This window comes from Tympanuchus pallidicinctus, unplaced genomic scaffold (assembly GCF_026119805.1).
Source record: "Tympanuchus pallidicinctus isolate F22 unplaced genomic scaffold, pur_lepc_1.0 scaffold3, whole genome shotgun sequence".
Taxonomy (NCBI): domain Eukaryota; kingdom Metazoa; phylum Chordata; class Aves; order Galliformes; family Phasianidae; genus Tympanuchus; species Tympanuchus pallidicinctus.
The window spans coordinates 49,988,456-50,009,974 of NW_026294747.1; the positions used below are offsets into that span (position 1 = coordinate 49,988,456).

The window sequence follows — 21,519 nt, forward strand, 5'->3', positions numbered from 1 at the left end:
GCGATGTCCCGATGCTCCCTGAGCTCCGGCACTCGGGGCTATGCCTGCTGCCCTCTGTAGCCTGTTCCATGCCCACTGCCCTCTGGGGCAGAGCCTTTCCCTGACAATGTCAAGATGGGTGTTTTGTTGGCATTAACCTAAGTCAGACTGCAGTCACTCCCATTGCCCAGAGGGATGCAAGAGCCACGAAATAAAAGCAGCTTACATATGGCACAAGGAGTGACAAGGCTCAGGAGCACAGGGGAAGGGCTATGCCTTTGGGCTACAGCCATTACAGTGACAACTCCAGCAGTGCTAGTGACTCACCTCACCTAACGGCCCAACCAGAGCTCTGCACAAAGACAAATTACTCTCTTTATTTGCTTTATGCTTGTTTTTGCCTTTTCTAAGATATGCAATGAACCAAGGACAGCGCTAACACGTTTTCATGCCTAAGCAAAAGGGTTGTCCAAACTTGAACTTGTCCAGGGGCCTTTCAATAGAAGCACAGCAATAGTTTGCTTTTATATTGGGTGTTTCAGACATGTTCTGACTACATCATAAAACGACGATAGGAAAATTGCAGAGCAGCTCTAACAGCAGAGAACCCGCGGCTATGAGTGACTATCTCTGAGCTTACCGCACTCCCTCAGACCTTTCCCACACACATCAGTAATAGAATGTATTAATAAAAGGGAGTACTGCCCCACAGTCTGGGCTTCAACATGTGCTCAGGATCTGGCAGCAGAAACAAAGTGTGGTTTTATTGGACTCGTGAGCACTTCCCTCTGTCCCTCCCACTGAAGTCAGGCTCCTGTGACAGCCCCAGTAAACAAAAAGCAGTGAGTGCTGCAGCTAGTGCAGAGCAATCTGGCTGCTTGGGGACTGCGTGATGCCCGCCTCATGTCTGTCCTTCCCTTGGTGAAACAGTTAATCTCCTCCTCAGTTGTGCAGCCAGTTCACATGAAACCCCGTGGGAATGCAATTATTGCTGATATTTCTGCCTTTTGTCAGATGGGTTTGATGATGGCCAAAGCTTCTCCAAGTTACAAGAAGGGGGAGTGATGTGATGTACAGCACAATTGAATAAAAGCAGGTTGGCAGCCAGAGGAGTTCCTGCATGCAGCACGAATCCAAATAACTTGCTTTCAAAACTGAGCTTGCTATTAAAACAGAAAAATGTGCAATGAAGCTGCACTTTCCTGAGTGGTTCAGGGACTTCTCATCCTAAACCTGAAGTCATCTCCTGTAATGAGACACAGCTGATATTGGTTCTGCCTTTCTCAGTGAATAACTCCTTTCTCTGCTTCCAGGAATGAATTGTAAGCAGCCAAGAAGGGAGGATGCTCTGTGCTCAGTGGGGTTAGACAGGCTGAAAATTGCTCTGTCCTGGAATTTGCACACGAGAATCTCTTACAAATTACACTAGAGCAGACTGAGAGGGAGTACACATGAGTAAATTTAGTTTGCCTGAAATTAAACCAGCATTGATGAGAGCAGGATTTGGTCCTTAGATCCTCAATTGAGGGCACCTGTGTTTGGAAAGGGTTTAACTTACTGCTGTGCTTCAGAGAGCACCTTCCTAATTTACTGGCTTCATGCACAGTATTGAATAGTGGCAAATTAACTAGAGGTGAGAACAATCCCAACACATTTCTTCAGCTGCTGGCAATCCATGTAACTCCATTGTATTTAATAACGATTGCTAATTTTACACCTGTTAAGGACTTGATAAAAGGCAGTGTTGGCCCTACAGTGCCTCCTGGGATGGAATATGAGCCATTTTGTGGCTCTGAGTTGCTGATTTCTCATTGCTTGTGCTGGCTGCAGTATTATGAGGTAAGATAATGAGTTTTGTTTGCTCCCTTTCCTGCTCTTTTTTTCTGCCTGTCTGACCCTTCTGGTGCTGTAGGGGTGACTCTGGAGAATGCATAAGTGCAATATTTTTACCTGCTTCCTTCTGTAAGTGGATTGGATGTTTTCCTTTGCCTGGATGGTCAGATGAGAATATCCGAAGTGGCCTTAGCTTGTATATAGCTTTGTCTCTAGAAGCCAGGAAGCTGTGTTTCAGGTTTGGAGGCCTTGTAGTGATTATTTTTTAAAGTCATAAATTGCTCTAGCCATCCTCTCTGGGGGAAGGGCTGGCAAACAGCAGATATTGCCAGAAGTGTGCCTAATCCTGCTTAGGATTTCTTATGAATGCAGCCTTTAATCATAGTCTTGCAAAGTGAGGTGTCTTTTTCTGAATTTTTATGTCTGAGACCAATCGGACTAATTCAAGATTTTCTGTAATAGGTTTGTTGATCAACCTAATTTCTGTGAGAAAAGGGGGGGGAAAAAAAAAGTTTGTTACTCTTTGTTAGGATGTTGATGAGACTTTAATCACTTTACATGGTAATCTTGGATGAGGATGTAGAAACATGTTTACAAAATACACCTGTTCTCATCTATCTGTACTTCAAAGCCTGCATTGTGCTAAAGGGAGCAGAAAGTGCTGATGTGTGTATTCCTACTGGAGTTCTCCTCATCATAGTGCAAAAAGCATTTTCTCATGTCTGTATGGCATACAAAAATATTTGGGTTTTGGAGATGCTCATCCTGCTGTGAAAAGAAATCATTAGTATCTGAACCTAGTGCCTTATGCTAAGTGTATTTTGCAAACAGTAAAGCAAGCTATTAATATCAGAATAATGTAGGAGGATAAACAGTGGGAAATTTAAAGCATGAAAAGGAGTGAGACTAATAGGTAGTGGGCTTGGCTCCTTGTTCTTTGCTCTGGCTACTGCAGAGCAATCAGAATCCCAGGCCTACCAATGTAACATTGCCTGGACCTGCACAAATGTCTTGAATCAAATGTGAAAATGCTATTTTGAGGACCAACATGTGCTTCTGAGGAAAAGATACTCATTCTGTTGCTGTAAAACCTCAGATTTGAGTTCTGCTGAACTTACCTTGGGTAGAGGTTTATGGTACCTTTACAACTGGGTGATATTCTGTTCCTGGGGAAAACTGATGTGTACTAATTAAATAATTTTATTATGTATTCATGCAGAGAAGTATGGTCAAAACCAAGTTGCTTTGCTTTGTGAATTTGTTCAAATATGCGGTTTTACTTATGTTGAAAGCTGAAACAGTCCTTCCTCACAACTCCATTGAAAACCCAGTGCTCTGCACAAGCTTCAACCCTGGGCAGCTTGTTAACCACTGTGTATGTGAGGTTACCTTTGAATTCAGTCTAACACGTCTAATGAAAGTCATTTTTATAACTAAGTTGTTATCTTAATTATCATTTCTATGCTGTATTAGAGAGCAGCTTATGTGCCAAAAGCAGAAAATTCTCTGTATTTCTATGCAGTAAGTGCCTACAGGGCTAAACCTATTTCTTAAAAGTTAAGAGATAGAGCTGTCCTTTTACTGTTTCTGTACTTGTATCACAAGAAGGGAACGTACAAAACTGAACATACTGATGAAATAATCCTTGTTCCATAGGGCTGGAGTAGAAAACAACCAAGGGAAATGGCAAAAATGAGCCAGTGACTGCTAACTTAAGAAAATCTGGTGTTACCCAGTCAGAAACACATGGTAAGTTAAAACTGTGCTTGATTTCCAGCAAGTGGACTATATTTCACTTGGTTAAAGTTTTGCAGAGTATTTGCATGTGTAGTGCTGATCAGTATTAAGATTTATTCCACCTGATTGTTGTACCAGCCTAATAAAACACCTCTAAAGAATGCTTAGAGATAGATAGCTATCTTGACTTCATCTATAAGGAGCAGTTGTAACAAATGTTTTTACCTTTTCCACTCTGTTACCTGTGAACACAGTGCAGTAAGGTTTATAGGATGTATTTGGGATGTTTCTTAATCTGAGAAAGGTGTACTTTAAGTAATTTTAAGTGACTTGACTTGATCTCTCCCTTTGCTTGTTCTTTCCTACCACATAACCAGGATAGAACCTTGCTGTTGTTGCAGTGCTGGAACAAGGTATCTAATTATCAAAGATGTTACCACAGGGAGGCACTGAGAGCCAAAGCTCAAGATAAATTTAATCACTTATAATAACCATGTACCAGGAAAGAGTCAGGCATGGCAATAGTGTTGTGATGTGGTTTGCTCTTCCTTTTTTCTTAATCCTCCCTTTCTATGCCCCAGTCTTTTACCTGATAAACAGCCCTTATTTACTTGTTGCTCATTGGTTCTTGCTTTGCTGCATCAGATTTTGTATGTGTGAAGGGTTACTATGGCAGAAACCCATGATGAGTAGCTGCAGGCTTCTCTTAGTTTAGAGGTTTAGACTGCTGTATGCATAAAAAATAGATTTTGCTTCTGAGTGCTTTCAGTAGAAAGGAAAGTGAAAAATATGTGGAGTAAGCCACTTGAAGTTTTGAGGACTTCAGGTGTGTTGGCCCAAAAGCCTTGGGAACCATTCTTCTAGCAGGTCATAAATGGAAAATAGCGCTGTGTAACTGTACTAGTTCTTAAACATGGGGAAGTTTCTGAGAAGCAGGTCCTACAGGTGGAGGAGCTGATATTTTTTGATCTTCAGCTTTTCTTACTTTCCTGACCTGGGGAACAATTTAGGATTTTTTTTTTTTTTAACTAATGCTGAGTATGATTTCATCTTACTGAACTTAACTGCTGTACTGTTAGCCAAACAAAATACAAGGATAAAAATAGGTGGAAAATAGCTTTCTTATACTTTAAACCTGTTCAGTCCTTTTAGAATTTCTCAATTTGTGTTAATCAAAAGCAAATGTAGAGTCCTGCACCTGGGGAGAAAAAAATGCATGCATCAGTTCAGGTTAGGGGCTGACCTCTGCAGCTGTGAGCTATTAGTGTTCCCTTGTGGTCAAGAAGGCCAATGGTATCCTGAGCTATATTAAAAGGAGTGTGCCCAGCAGGTTGAGGGAAGTGGTCCTCTCCCTTTACTCTGCCTTGATGAGGCTGTATCTGGAATACTGTGTTGAGTTCTGGGATCTCCTAGACATCTAGAATAGGACCATGAAGATGATAAAGGGCTTGGTGCATCTCCTATATGAGGAATGGCTGAGAGACCTGAGTCTTTTCAGCCTAGAGAAGAGAAAATGGGGGATCTAATAGATGTTTATAAATATTGAAAATGTGGGCAACAACTGAGTGAGTCCAGAATCCTCAGTGGTGTGTAATGATAGGTCAGCAATGGCTAAAAACTGGAATATAAGAAGCTCCACACAAATATGTGCAATAGCTCTACAGTGGGGATGTTGGAGCACTAGAACAGGCTCTCCAGGGAGGCCATGGAGTATCCTTTTTTGGAAATATTCAAGACTTGTCTGGATGCCTACCTATGCAAGGTAACCTGCTTTAGCAGAAAGGTTGGACTTGAGCTCTAGAGGTCCCTTCCAAGCCATGCGATTCTGTGAAGTGCTCCAGCTAGTCTTAGAGACCTGAGACCATCTGGCCTTTAAACCCTTCCAATTCAGTTCTATGATTCTAGCCTTTGCCCTGACAGGGAAGACTGATATTATGCATTTTATGCTTAGATGTTCTCAATGGAGGCTTCTGTATGACATGCTGGTTTTACCCCCATAGAAAATGGATGGCTAGGGGAAAGATATTTGAGCTAAAAGGAAATGCTTAAAGGGAAAGTGTAAGCACAATTCTGGTGCTATGAAAAACTTAGCGAATACTTAGATCAACACAGAAATTATTGGGATTTGGGGAAACTCAACTATGTCACTTCATTTGAACATGGATACCTCTTCCAGATTTCAGTTTGTGGGAGAAATGCAGATACTTAGTGTGTATCTTCAGTGGAGGAAAAACAGCTTGGCTTCACTGATGTAAGATTGACATGAACTTTTCTAGATCTCTTCAAGTTTTGTCTATTTCATCCCTTTGCAGAGAAAAATAGATGTGCTTTCTTTAAAAAAAACAAAAACAAAAACAACCCCCCCCCCCCCAAAACATTGCATTCTCTGGAGCTTCAGTGATGAGCAAAGAAATCTTTCAATTTACAATTGTAATTTATATTGATGATGTTAATATGCTGAATGCTATAACCACTTCCATCTCTCAGAAGGATTCTAATACATCCTTGAGTTTTGGGACCCCATTTCATCTGGATGTAGTATAAGGATGTAGATGTCATGGGGTCTTTTAATTTTCACTCCTCAGACTCACTCTCCTTCTTTCTGATTAATTTCTCTATGGGGTGTCTGCCTTTTACATCATGGCAAATGGAGTGCTGGGGGGGAGAGAGATATAATGTTTTATTAGCAGGCTCTGTTTAATGTAGCTGTGCTGGTCCTGTGAACTAAATATGCTATCAAATTAATTCCCCTGAGATTAGCAGGCTTGCTGATACTGGGAGAGCTATTGAAGAACATATTGGCCATAGAGGAAAGCTTGAGAAGCCAAATCTTCTTTGTATCTTTTTTCGAAGTCTGACCCAGGGAGTCTTTTTTGTTAATTTTTTCTTCCTTGTAGAGAAAGGAAGAGATCTCATGTGTTGTAAGCATTTGACAACTGATTGAATGAAATGATTGCAGCTAATATGTGATATTAATTACATGGCAAGTGGCCCTAGGAACATATCAAAGAAAGCCTGAAATAAACACTGAGTATTAGGGGCATATACATACAAGATGTCTTGTTGAGCAAGTCTGAAGCACAAGACTGAAGGAATTCAGTCAAAGTTGGTATCACACCATTCTCCATCTACAATGACTATGCCAGCAGCCAGAGTCCAGAAGCTAGTGGTTTCAATTTTTAGAAGCTTCCAGAAAGGTATATGAACCACTCTAACTAGTCCAGAGAAGCAAATTCATTGCTTCGATTACCTATCAACCTATGGTTGAAGCCTGCTGTTGTCATACTAGGACAGAGTCAGCACTTGTGAGTTCCTTCTGACTTGGTTTATTCTATGAAGCAACAGAGCATTTGCAATATGTAGATGTGTTCTCTATGCATGGGGTAACTTTAAGCACAGCATTTCTTATACAGTGGTGTATAAGAAATTTTATTTTTATTTTTTTTATTTCTTGTACAGTGGTGTAGTGGCTCTGTACAATGTAGTTTAGTTCATGTTATGTGCATTTTCACATGTTCTGTGGCTCTTGCCACAGTTGAATAATAATCTCCTGACGTATTTATCAAAGCTTATTGAAGCTTATTGCATTAAGCATGCAGAAAATAAATATGGGATTGTCTAAGCGTGTTTGATTGTGAAAACTTGGAATAAGAGAAATATGGAGTTACTATTTGGTAACTGGGTCACACGTTGTGATGCTTTTGTGCTTATATTTATCAGGAGGAACTTGAAAGTGTCAAATCATGGTTTATGTACATGATTGTTCTTGGAGAATAGTTCTAGAATGGCCTGGACTAGGCCTACTAAGTTCAGATTAATTTCTCATTCTGAGACTAAAACGTGGTTCTTTGGACCAAACTTTTACTAGAGATAAACTGGTTATGTAATCACTAGCTTCAGTGAAATACAAAGGATCTGTGCAAACTCAAGAGTTTGCTTCAAATTTTCATAAGGCTTTGCATGCAGAGCTTCTATGCTAAGTCCTCATCTGGCTGTTTTGAGCAGGCCTGATACTGGGAGCTTTTAGGTGCCATATCATTTAGCATGAACAAGGGACTAGAATTTCCTGACTCGAAAATACCATCTTGTTTCAAGAACACATCTGCTAAGATTTTAAAGGCTTTCATCTTCCAGACTGTTTAAAAAAGTGTACAAGTGTTTTTATATGGACATAAAAATTTGTAGAAAATGGCATTTTTGAAGACTTTTCATAGAGTATTCTATTCCTACACACCTGGCATAGTGAGAGGGTTGCAAGCTATAAAGATGCTTCAGAACTTTCCAATGCTATTACATCACCTTCAACTGTCATATTACAGGCATTCAAAAATGCTTTGAAATGTTTCAACAAGTTCAAATCTGTTAGTTTTATCCAGTCTCCCGTCCTCATCAGCAATGGACTGAGTCTCAGTTGCACACGTTAGATCACTGACACAGAGCAGTGTTTTTCAGAGAAAGAACTGCTGTTGTTAAAACCTTATCTGTTGAGTTTTTACCCAAAATCTTCAGCTTGTGTCCAGAGACCTCAGCTTCCATAAAATAAGCTGTGCAGATTGCAGTTATCACAGAGTAGCCTGTATAGCATGGATAGACCTAAAGAGTAAGGTGTGATGTGAAATACAGTGCACTAGCATTAACTTGCCCATGTTCTTACGGCTTCATGACTGCTTTGATGTGATATAGTGATATAGTTGGGAGGAAATGTGGAATTAGCTGCCTAGTTTAAAATGCATCTTCAGTGAGGGTAGTAGAGTGTAGCCAAGGAGCTTAGCCTCCTTGGGTTAACATTTAGGTCCTCTTGTCTAAGACTAGATAAGATGTTCATTTAGAGAAGAGTTACTTTTCATCTTCCCTGATACAGAAGATGTTACTGTGTGAGGTTGCTTGTGCTTTTTGTGGCTTGGTTATTTTGACACTTTCTGTCCTTATCTAGGAACTCCCCAGTCTTGCTCCTGTCATTAGTTTCACCTACTAAGGGATGAACCTGGAGCTATTTGGAAGCATGCCAGCCACAACACAAAACATGTATGGGAAAGGAGTGAATTCAGATCTCTCAAGTACTGATCTGGTGACTTAACTATAAAGCAGACTTCCTTTTCATTAATATAGAGTGCTCTGAATGTGCCTCAGGCTATTGAAGGGATCTGAGGGTAAGATCAGTCTGTTTACTGTGCCATGTATTGTAGAAGCAAAAACATCTAACTAGAATATTAAAAGATCTATGGTGATTAGTAAACCTAATTGGGAAATCTGGATGCTATATCCCAAATAATGATGTAACAATGGTATTCTTAATGATCAAGAATACTTTTATAGGTGTCTTATTGTATGTGGGACGTCTTAAAATTGATTGGACCGCAAAGTTTATTGTTGAAGTCCTTTCTGTTTCATAAATCAACAAGTCAAAAGCTGTATTAACAATTAAGTTGAATTTCTATTAACTGGATAAAGAGAGACTTCAAACGCATCTAGTTGTATATAAACAAGTGCTTTTAAAGAAGGGTGTTCTTGTAAATCAAGCTGTGGATCTTAATAGAAGGATTAGAAGGAGTAAAAGTAAAGCATACAATTAGTTTCCAAATTTTAGATGTAAGCTTAAGTTCTGTGAATGATACTGGACCTGGTGACTTCACTGTGCATATCTGCCTTTAATGTCAAATGCTCAACTTCAGAAACAAAAATCTGCTCCTTGCATGATTTTTATCACCAGTGGACTTCCACTGATCCATGTGTTCCCTGATCTGCCTGCTGTGATTGTACTGGGGCCTCCAGGGAAATATATAACTTATCTGTACAGTTCAGTTATAAAAAGTTTAGATTCTTGAATGACATTTGCTGAGGGTACTCATTAGAAAAACTATTGCTATGCAGAGGTAAGGATATCCGTAGCCACTACTGCTTACTTTTTATCTATGTATCCATTTTTTTCATCCTTGGGGTTTTCCTATGCATTCTGTATCTCAGACTTAAAAGCAAAAAGCCATGAAAAATTTCTCAGGAAGAACCGTTCTTAATTCTCATGTATGAGTTTTCATTCTCAATGAATAATACTGCTTCTTGTCTCTTCATATGCTCAAATATAGCTTCACAGAATGCCCTTCTGATTTATTGTTCATGTTCCCTCTGTGTAGTGTACTACTAGACAGGCAGAGGGGTTTTCATTCTTCTGGACTTCCAATACATTTAGTGCTGAGTTTAGGCAATGAGTGCATCTTCTCCTCCCATTGACGGGGGAGGACATGATTATTTTCAACATCACACAATGTGTGGTATCCCTTCTCAAACATATTTAAGAAATATTTCATAAATATTGTGTGTGCCACTTGAGCATCCTGTCATGCCTAACACTTCAGTGGAATAACTTTGACTTGCTGAGAGGCAAATTGAGACTGGGAACAAGCAGAGTGTTTGATGTATTTTTTTTTTTTTTTTATAAAAGCATCCCCTTTCTCAGCAACCAAACTGCTGATCAGAAGTGATACTTAGGAATAAATTAATACTCTGACTTGACTGTCGTGTAGCTTGTCTAGTGACAGGTGGAAAGGTTAAAGCTGGTAAACTTGAAGAGCATTCTCCCATATCACAAGCCTCTGAATATCAGGCTCAGTGCTGATAGCTTTATGAACAAGCTTTTGTTTAATAGCTGTTCTGATGTTGCTTATTCAGTCTTGAAATTAATGTGTAAAAGATGCCCATAAGCAACCAGCAGCTGAATTGACTGATTAGATGGATTACTACTATTACTTAGCCCAACAAGTTTGTTTTGTACACTTCAGCAAATTCTGTAGTGCAGACAAGTGGAATGATATGCATGTGGGCTAACACAAAAATCCCTCAAAAATATCCTAGGATTAGATGAACATGGACTTAAAATAGAATGAATTTCCTGTGTTTGTAAATTAGAGGCTTTCTGACATTTACATGTGCAAGTAGCTTCTATCAACATATTCTGTTTCAAATGAGCACTGACTCAGTTGCTCTTTTTCTCCCCATGCTAGGAAATAGGAGCTGATTTATTAGAGCGTCAAACTGATTAAGAGGAGATTATCTGCTGTAGGGGCTCATTTAAAGAGATCTAGGGATTCCACTGAGCTGCTGTGTTCAGTTGAATTCATTTCACACAGCTTTAAAAAAAAAAAAAAAAAAGTCAGTCTCTTGGCTTTAAAGATCTTTAACTATTTCTTTCTCTTGGAATAAAGTAGGAAGATTTTAAAGTTTTGGGGCCATAGAAATTCAAGAAGGCTCTAAGAATCCCTAGAGATGAAGTAACCCTGGAGGTTCTGCCACATGATAAAGAACAAGCTCTGCAATGTGGACAATGAGCCCAGGGCCCACACTGTATCTGCAGCTGAGTGCTCTAGGCTCTGAGCTCGCTCTCCTCAAGAAGAAAGGCTGCTGTTCATATGGACTTTATACATTTACCTGAAGGATGATAGTTGAGTTATGGTGTCGTACCTTTACTGTACTTTACTCTGTATTTCTGGAGAGCTCTGGAGCTTAAGTAGGAACTGAAGATAGGAACCGAAATGCTTTCTTGAGGATGGCATGTCAATCTGCTAGTGAAAAACTGTTCAGACCTATGAATTGTCAGCTGAAACATAGAAATTGTATTCTCCAGCTCAGGGAGCTGGAGAAGTATGAATGCAAATGAATACTGAGAAGTTAGATGACCTAGGGTCATCTCTCCTCCCTCAGAGCCTGGAGATTTCAGGAGAAATTCTATGTACAGTTCCAGTTCTATCACATGTGCCATGCTAACGTACTTACTGATTTTTTTAAAAGTATATTTGTGTTTTTTGTCAGCATTGTTAAGAATTAGCTGCTAGGTGAAGTTTGGCATGCCTTAATTGCGACTCCAAAAGATTTCGTTGGCACATCAATTAAGATGGTAATTCCTGGTAATAGTAAAAGAGAACCTAGTAAAAAAAAAAAAAAAAATAATGGCGTGTATCAGGTTAATGTGCATATGGTAATTACAGATTTTTGGGGTGACATTTAATAGACTCAAGAACACTGCTCTTCATTTTATCCTTTTGTATGGGGATTGCTGAAGAAGAACCTGTATTTAACATTTTGGGAAGTGACATAGCAGGAGAAAATTACACCCCTTGGATATATTCTTTTTGATCTTGTTACCAAGGTGAGAATGCTAGCTGTGAAGTACCTACACTGTTTTTGCTTTGGACTTGCAGAGATATTGATCATCCAGGCTGTAACTATTTCTTTCCTGAACTGCAGTTTGGTACATACCGGTCCTTAGATAACTTCTACCTTTTTAGAGTACACAGCTACTTTGCAGCAGACTAACTCAGCTGAGTTTGGTCATGTTGAAGTAAGGCAGTGAGATTAAATCTGCATTAAATCCCATCATAACTGGATTTGAATATGATTTGTAAGCAGATTAAAGGATTTGACTTCCATTTCATTTTAGCACTTCATATGAAAGTAACATCGAGGTATTATTTTATAATGGGAATAATTAAGTTGTGTCTAACAAATTTTAATGATGGTACGAGCCTTGGTTTTAACCAGTGAGAGCTAGGACTAGTGGGGTTCTACCTTCTGTTAGTCATTGTCCATTTTGCTGTTTCAGAGTGGGTGTTCACAAGGTTTCTGTCACCTCTGCAGGATATGGCATCTATGAAACAGGCCAAATAATTATCAGGGCTTCATATGGAGGAAGCTAGTAGCTAGAAAATGAATTGCATGCAACCTTACTCTCATGCCTTGAGTCTCTTGTAAGATGAAGGTGCAGACATGAGGATATGGTGAGTTCACTTCTTTAAGCTGAAATAACATACATGAAACTTGGTCATTTCTGAATTTATTTCCACCTCTGAAAAATCTTCTCATGAGACAAATAGGTTTCCATTTTAGCAAGTAAGAAAACTTTGCCCAAGGAAATGTAAATAGGAAAAGTTGAGGGGGGGAAAATAGGCAAAGAAAGACTTCTTGTGTGATGGCCCTGTGAGAAGTAAAGCTTTAGCATCATTCATGTACTGCCAACAAAGGTACCTAAATAATTTTCTTAAATTCTGAAAGTGTGTCTTAGGATGAAAGTTTGCATGGAGGGTAAGAGAAAATGTCACGTTCTTGAACTGAAGATCATCTGATCTAAAGTGATAGGGGGTGCCCTGAAATAGCTGGTGGTTCTTCTAGTTATAGGCTTGGCCCACCCACATGCCATTTCTAGTGCTTGAATATAACATAACATCTAGTGCTTGTCTATAACATAAGCCACATGCTTGCTGATGTAAACTGATTGGCTCAGTACACCTGGAAAAATGACACCATATAATTTTATCCATATTACGTAAACAAGTATTGTATACTATTCTACAGATATGTATTCTAATTGTTCATAATCAGCAATATTTTCTGCTGAGTCTCTAGAACCTCAACTTTGCAGATCTGCCAGAAGAACTGCTTTGGTTTGCACCAGCTTGAGGATTTGTCCCAAAATTCTAATTATTGTGTTAGAGATTTTCAAGTGATCAGAACAGAGATTATTAAAATTGGTTGGAGGTTGTAGCAGAATCCGTAAGTCAGTCTTTAAGGGCTATGTTAAGAGGGATTTTTTTTTTTAACATCAAATCTAAACTAACAAACTTAATAAAAACTGTTGTAAATTTGGGTCATGTTCAGTGAGTTCACCATTCGGGAGGAGCTCATGAATGTGGAGATAATTTCTTTTAACTAAAAAGTGTAAAGTATGCTATCAATTTCAAGTATAAAGAACATTTTTTTTGTTGTTGTTGTTGTTGAATAAAAATGTCTTCTCTCCAATCTACTGTACCAGAAAGGGCGGATCAGACTTTTCCCCTCCTTCTAAGGAATTTTATTGAAATAGTCTTCAGACTGGCTAACTCTGTCAGAAATCAAAAGTCATGAAGGTAGAAGTCAGGGTTTCTTTCTACTTTGCTGCCCTAATTAAGGGATCAGAAGCAAATGGAGAGTCACAGCTCCCTTTGGAGCCCAGTAAGCTTCTTCAAGTTATTTTAGAAGGAGGGAAGAGAAGGGAAAGTAAAATAGCCATGTCCTAGTGAGTGGTGATCTATTAAAGTCTTTGATTGCTATCTGCTTGATTTTTATCTGCTTTGCAGAGGAAGGAGCCAGTGCATAACTACATGAAATTAAGTAAATGCATTTAAATAACCATGCCTTTAATTTAGAGGGAAGAATGGGAAAGGGTGCTGGTGTGAGCTGTAGAAAGAACAAAGAAACAATTTTTACGTCACCATTTGCTGCAGGTCTTGCTGGCATTTAAGTTTTATGTATTTGAATAATGTTAAAACAACTTTAAATTTTTGTTCCCATCTTTCTACTTGAAAAACTGTAGTGAAACATAAAGCATTTCAATTTAGTACAGTGATAGAAATATGTAACAAATCCTTGCTCTCTGCTATGGAGTGGGAAAGAATGCAGTAAAAAAAAAAAGTTGGAAGATAAGCATCTTACAATGTAAGGCTATATCCTGCCATGTATTGGGGTCAGCTTATCCTACTGGATTTGTGCAAAAGGACTTCTGAGCTATTCTAAGCAGCAGCTGATGACTTCTGCCACACAAAGGGAAAAATGCAGCAGGTGTCAGTGAGCATAACTGCAACTGCTCCCCAGCCTCTGCAGGGAAGTGATCATGTCTCATGAGCCAGAGGAAGAAAGTGTTAGCTCTTTACCAATGCACTTAGCATAAAGTATGATATTCAAAGTGCCACAACACCTGATATGCTATAGGAACCTTGTGTATGTTCTCGTATACTACAGCATTATGGTTACTCTCATTTCTCTGCCAGCCAGATCACTAATTTGTAGATACTGGTACTGTGCCTGTGTATTTCTGTATATACATGCACATTCAGATGCATGTAAGCAAGACTGACTACATGAGATAGTTAACTTACTTACCTTGCTCTTGTTAATTTTTGGAACTAATTGCCACCAGCACTGATAGGCTTTAGAGGTTCCTCATTAAGTCTCTTGTGTGCACATTGTGGTCATGAAAGAAAGCGAGGCTGTTCACTCATTTAATTGTTGGTCATCAAGCTTGGTTATTTTTGTCACTGTTTTATACTGGCTGTATAATTTCAGGTAGGTAAGTTGCTTTAAATAAGCAGAGTTAAACTTCAGGATTTGACTTCTAATTGCATCTTCAGGGTATTAGGTGAATGAAAGCATGTTACAACATAAATGGTAATATGGGCTACTTGAGCTTCAATCTTAATATTGGTTGCTAATTTTAAAGTTCTACTTATTTCAAATTAGCCCCTGGTAAGGTGGTGGTTTAGCCCAATCACTCGAATCACTAGTACTAGTGGTGGCAATGGTGACGAGGAGACGGTTGGACTGGATGATCTTATAAGTCGTTTCCAACCTTGCGATTCTTGTGATTCTTGTGTGATTCTTGTGAATCTCCAAATTAATCTAAACGATGATCCCACAAACTGCATTTTGATGGAAACCTGACTGAGGGGTTTTGTGTGTAAAGGTGGGTTTATCAACTGCAGGAGACCTGTCTTTAATTAAAAAAAAAAAAAAACTAAAATAATTAGGTATTCCTTGTTGTCTTCGCCTGCTTCAGTTATACACATCCAAGTTACTTTAGAACACTGTGAGCACAGAATTATGTCATAAAGTAGAAATCTCTAAGTTTGTTATTACTATCAACCTCTAAAACAATGATTTGAAGAGGGGAGGTTAAAGAAGGGAAAAGTACATCAAATGTAAGGTAGAGGTAAATGTTAATGGTGGACTAAGTCTTGAAAACAGGCTAAAGTAATGGAAAATATTACGGTATGAAATGATCAGTGATATTTTTTATATAATGCACAGCAAATACAGCCAGTTTGGAGGCTAGCAACAGCCTTCTTAAGACATTAGGGAATTATCTTTTATTCTGCTTTAGAAGAATCATTTTAGACAAAGTTTTTCATACTGACTGTAGCACAGAAGTAAATGGTGTGTTCAAACCCGTATCTAGGTAGCTGAGATGAGCACTGTATCATCTCCACAGTGTTTCATGTGGAATTTATGAAATATGCTGGGAATGCCAAGCAGCACTGCTGAGAAATGAGTTTTCAAATGTGGTGTGGGGAAATGTAATACCAAGTGGCATATCACAGGAGGGAAAAAGAAGTTCTCTGAGCAACATCTCTAATCCCTATTAAATGCTTGATGCTTCAGCCTTTTAATTAAAACAAGCTGGCATTTATGGCTGCATGTAATCAAGAAATGAAAGATTTTATACCATCTCTTTATCCCCTGATATGTGACAAGGGAAAATACCAGTCTGCCTTTATCTAGACACATCATCTGCAAGAGGGCAAAGTTTTTCCAGTTTTCCCATGAATATAGCTTTTCATTGCTTGTGTGGCATCTGTGGACATCTGCATTGCCTGTTCGTATCTGCTCCTGTGGCAAACATAATCATATGCCATTAGGTGATGAGCACCAATCTTCTACTGGCCTGTGTATTAAAACAACTGTGCTCGCATTGTAATGACATATTTAACTGAATGATCTTGCTTGCTTCCTTGTGCTTCTGCTATTGCCAGTGGTTTTGGGATCTATTACAGTAAACAATAGCCCATGCATGAATCATTCCTTCTCCTAGGCCCCCATCTCCACTACCAGTGCTTGGAATGACAAGTTGTGATATTCTATGTAAGACTGGTTGCTTTAAATATTCCTATTCAACTTCTGAGCTTGTTTTCCCTCTTTTTTTACTGTATCAGTGCTATACAACTTAATCTGTTTGGTATGCATCTTTGCAAATGCTCAACTGTATCTTTCCTGAAAATGCTTGAGGCACAGTGCTACTTGAAGAAGGATTCTCTTAATATTCCTAGATTTCCAGTGTGGAGCTGCTACCTAGGAAGAACGCCATGCTATATACCTAAGGCAGTATCATCAACAGGCACTGCGCTGGTTAAAGTTCAAATCATGAGTATTTACTTACTGAGGTACAACTGGGGAGTTTAAAATATTTTATAGCACCATGTGTAATCAGCTTAAGCAGAAATTCTTTTGTATTTGTGAGAAAACAATTTGTAAGGAATGCACTTGAATATGAACTTGCAAATTGAGTGTACTGACTGGCATTTCAGATGTGTATTGGAAAAAATCTCTTTAAGGGGAAACTGCAGTATTGATCATACCTAGTTATTCCTTCCCCATAAATATGCTTACATAGAATTTGAGGTGTAATATGGTTGTGTCTGTTTGCATGCTGTAGGAATGTTATTAAAACAATTGAATATAGCTTTGCTAGCTGAAACACCTTCATGCTTTACATGCCTTTTTAACTCTCTAAAGTCTACTTCATGGTCTAGCAAAAGCTTGAAATCATGTTCACTAATGCTGCCACTTAAGAAGTACGTATTGCTTATGTATCAGGCTCTGTTTCAGTTATATCTGTAGAGGAGACAGGTGCTACAAAAGCTGTCTGAATTCAGGATGCCTGCTTTTTTTTTTTTTTTTGTTTAAATGCTCATTTGATTTGTGTATAAAAAAAAAAAAATAATAGTTTGGAATGATTTTAACTTTGAGGGAGTATTGCTTGGTCTTCTACAAAATGTCAGTAAAGGCCAAATGAAGTTCAGTACAAATCCTTAGATGAAGGTCTGAGTGAGTTTGGTGAATCTGAGTACTATCCAGCCTTAGAAGACAATCAATGACCTTTAACAAGATCTTGCAGCTTCTGCTTCTCCTGGAAAAATTACTGGCTGTAGATGGGTCATAACCAGACACCTTTTGACAAGAATTCAACTCAGTGTATCTCTTTGAGAGGAATCTCCATCCAAATGCATGTCTGTTCAGAGTGTGCTCAGGCTCAAGTGTTCTAGGGGGCATTAATATGGGTTTCTAGGTGTTAGTCTTCTATGAATTCAGTTCAGGTGGACTTAAGCAAGATTAATGTGTTGGTGTCCTCTCTGCACATCAGCTCTGCTCGCAGGAATAGTGTTAAAAGGGCTGTCCAGTCATTCTTAGAATTGAAAATGTTGTAAAGAAACTGTTTCTATGGAACAATATGCAATTCTCAAGTAATGGGAATGTGCTATTACTGTTTTCTACAGTTTGGCTATGAATGGTTTGGCTGCATGTTGAGATATCAGGTGAAGGAAATCTGAGGGTCATGACTGCTATTTACACAGTGGGGGATGTGAGCACATCATCTTATGGCTTTTGATCAGCTTTAGATATAAGCAGTGATTCTGAAACATGTAGTCTCAAGCACAGGGAAAATGTTTTTTTTTCTGTCAAGTTCTATTTCTTGAGTTGTTTTCTGATTTCAGCATACATACATGCTTCTGTATGGCTTTGAAATTGTACAATGACACCTTGCTTTCTTTGGCTTGAATTCCTGCCTGTTTATTCCTTTACAAAAACACAAGAATGTAATAGTTAAAATGTTCTTTACTCAGCTGGCATAAATCTGTAGTTCCACTGGCTGCTCTAATTTAAATCCAAATTTAATCAAATATTAAATTGGGTCCCAGCGAAAATTGAAGTCAAAAGAGAACCCATAGGTACCTAAAATTCAAGTCTAATTTTCCAGTAGAAGGGTATCAGCTGCTACTTTGTGCATTCACAATCTCACATTTGCTGCTTGTGGCTCAGTGACTGACGTTGGCTGTGAAGCCGGCACTTGGCTGCTCCTTTGGCCAGTGGAGATGAAATGTTGGCTGCTGGCTCTCTTAAAAGAGCAGAGCTATAAAATTAGAAAATAATAAAACATGATGATTAGGTTAGGGTCACGAAATATTGTAAATAGGAACATATTGGCCTTTATGCTCTTTTTAAAGCTCTTTGTATGTTGGCTAGCCAGCTTCCTGGATGTCTGTGTTGCCTTAACCGTGTGACTGTCTAAAGGTGATGTATAACAGAAAAAAATAAATGACCTTTTATGTATACTAAGGCCTGAAACAACTTTTTCTTGAAAATGTTTCCTCCCTGACCTTTATCTTTTTCTAGCAGTGAAGTCTCCTTTTTCTTGCTGTCACTCATGGAGAAGTTGGTAGCATTTAGGACTGTGGTGAAGAATTGTAATGACTAGTACCTGTATTCATGTGTTTGGATTGGGATTTTTAACCCGTGGGAGTAAATGTAGTTTTAAAAAAAAAAAAAAGTGTGGTGCTTTGTTCTCGTTTTTGTCTAAGTTATGAGCAGTCAGAAGACCTTGTGGGCTTCAGGAGTTCTGTTACTAATGGATATGATTGTCAGACCATGTGTGAAGACTTAAAGTCTAGATGCAGAGATCAAAACCTGGTGTTTAGAGGAGCAGGATTTTTATTTTATTTTATTTTTTTTAAGGAAAAAAGCCAAGGATTTCTCTGGTTATCTATTTGGGCTTTTAGTCTGGTGGCACGTTTAGTACATTGGGCTTGTTAGTGAAAATTTAAGCTTTTACTAGCTGATATTTTGTCATCTTTGACAATTTTTTTTCTTCTTGCTTATGTACGGAAACACGAAGAGAATTGAGAGGATACAGGCCTTTGTGCTGCATCCAGAGATACTTGGCACATTTGACCAGGAGGGCTGAGTTGCTTTTGAGCCTGGTGAGCTACTTGGTACTGGCTGAGGGAGAGGAGTAAAAATCTTTGTGGACACAAACTGAAGGAACGTGCTGCATGAAACCTCATCAGTCTGTTACTGGATCACAGTAGCTTTACAAGCCATGAAATGCTCTTCTGCCGATTCCACCTAGGAATGTCCACCTGTATGCAATTCCACTAGGTCTGTGGCCTAACAGATGGTCCTAACTAATGAAGAGAGTCCTTTTAATTAGTCCGTCTAAAGACATTTATTCACACTGGTGGGTGCTCCCAATAAAGTTTCAGTGACTGGGAGCTGTGCTGCTGGCTTCCAGCAGTCACCATCTGTTTGGTGGCAGAAACTGGCCACGATATCACACTTGCATTTCCCACTTCAGTGGACTGGAAACAGGTTTAATCCTGAGGAAAAGAGGGAAGGGGGGGGAAGGTCTCCTGGTTATTGCCTACAGAAGTTTGAAAGCTCTGGTATCCCTGCTTCCAGACCTAGGATTACAACAGCTTATCCTGCTATCTCTAACAGCAGTTTTAGAAAGCAGCTTTAGAAATCATACTTATTTCCTTTGGCAGCTGCATTTTTTAATATTTGAGAATACCTTTGGTGTATTTACAAAGGCTTTCTTATGCTGCTGGTGGGTTTCTTAACCGAATATTGAGTGAAATCCCTCTGTTCTTGATGATTGATACAAAATCTAAAATAATTAGAATTAGAAATGTTATGCCAGTAGTCCTTATTCTGAGAGTAAAATACTGCTGAAGAGACCTTGCTGCCTGCATCTTAAAGGGAAGCACTTAATGTTAACAGTCAATTCAAGACAAGGAGGGATGTTAGGGAGCTGGAGCAGTACAATAGGAGATAAATAAAACTAGTCATGGGTGATAAAGTTTTGTGTATGTCCTCTGTGTATGGAGAAACTAATCCAGTTAGGAAAGTAATTAAACCAGTTGAAAACTGGTTTCTTGGAGAAGAAAGAGGCTAGAGATGAGACAGGAACTGTGAGAATGCAGCATCCTTTAGGATAATTCCATCTACTTATGGTGTTGATATACTCAATTTACAGTTTTTCCCTGCATTCCCCTCAGCCTCTCTCCACTCAAACCTTACCTAGGCTCCAACTTCATGCTGTGCTTTAACACAGCATGTAGCTAAGCATCACACAACCATTCATGTAATGTCGCGAAGTATGGAATATGTCTTTAGTCAGTTTAGATCAGCTGTCCTGATTCTGTGCCTCCTCACTGGCAGGACAGTATGAGAAGCTGAAAAACTGAAGAGTTCTTAGGTCTGTACAACACTGCTCACTGACTGAGTAAAAGGTGCCATGGGAGGACTAGAGTCAATGTGGAGGTGTTAGACCTAATAGCTGTCTTTCAGAAAACTTCACCTGGGAAGTATTCAGCTTCTTTGGGTGGAGAGAAGCTATAGAGAAGTGTAGGCTGATGCAGCTGAACTGTCTCAGCAGGAAAATAAATAAAAAAGCAATTAAAGCTCAGGAAACTTCATTGTATAGGAGGACTGATTCTTATCCAGTTCTGCTTCATACAGTCTAGACAGTTAATATTTGGAGATATTAAGAATCAAAATTTAAAAAAGTTGGTATCTGAATAGTGAACTGAAATAGAGGGACTTAAAATAGTTATAACTGAGGGGGAAGACTATCAGAGGCAGAGATGTAAAGAAATGTGACAAAAATTAGTGTGGGGAAGATAGGATTTGACTGAAGAGGAAGCAATGAGCTGAACATCAGGAATTTGAGAAATATCTGTGTAATGAGGGAATTGAAAATGAGTTGCAGGCCGTGAGTACAAGCAGAACAGATTTGAACAAGATCTTATGATGGTGATGGCAGGAGAAGAGGATGCTTGTGTTCTGGATTCTACAGATACCAGCAGAAGACGGTAGTGTGGCCTGAATGTCTGGCAGTTCCAAGGCCATTGTAGGGTGTTTTTCTGACAAGCTTAGTCTCGGACTCCTATGCTTCTGGGACATCATTTAATGCAGAATGCTTTTTCTGTAAGGGTCAATGGAACTACCAATAGTCAATTTTGTTAATGTTTTTGCTGCTGTTTTGCTGATGTTATTGCTTTTTTTGTTGCATTTATTGGACCATATGCCCTTGCTGTAGTGTCAGGCTTATGAGTAAACTTGGCCTTTCTAAGTAACCAAAGTTGCCTGCAATGCGTAGATTATGGGTTCAAGTGAAATTGAGGCTTTCTTTTCTGTACAGATTTACACATAAGAGGAAGTGAAATGATAATGCAGTTCAACCTGATCTCTTAAGTATACTTATTTTCAAAATTCCCTACAGGGAAGAGGTTTTTTCCTAAATTGTTTAAAAAACAACTCCTGTGTTGAAAAGTTTGTTTTAATGCTAATGGCAAGTGAATGCTCTGTAGAGCATTCTTTTTTCCCAAAGACAGT

At 38.9% G+C, this 21,519-nt stretch overlaps 1 long non-coding RNA gene across 3 annotated transcripts; it reads left to right on the forward strand.

Annotated features, from left to right (window-relative positions):
• Positions 1-1,316: 1,316 nt before the first annotated feature.
• Positions 1,317-18,615, forward strand: LOC128085883 (uncharacterized). Of its 3 annotated transcripts, none has more exons than XR_008209139.1 (5): positions 1,317-1,612; positions 1,705-1,818; positions 3,469-3,561; positions 12,143-12,317; positions 16,281-18,615. It is a non-coding gene; the product is annotated as an uncharacterized LOC128085883 (long non-coding RNA). The 3 variants fall into 3 exon arrangements; XR_008209140.1 differs by having other exon boundaries at positions 12,178-12,317; XR_008209138.1 differs by lacking the exon at positions 12,143-12,317.
• The last annotated feature ends 2,904 nt before the right edge of the window (positions 18,616-21,519 follow it).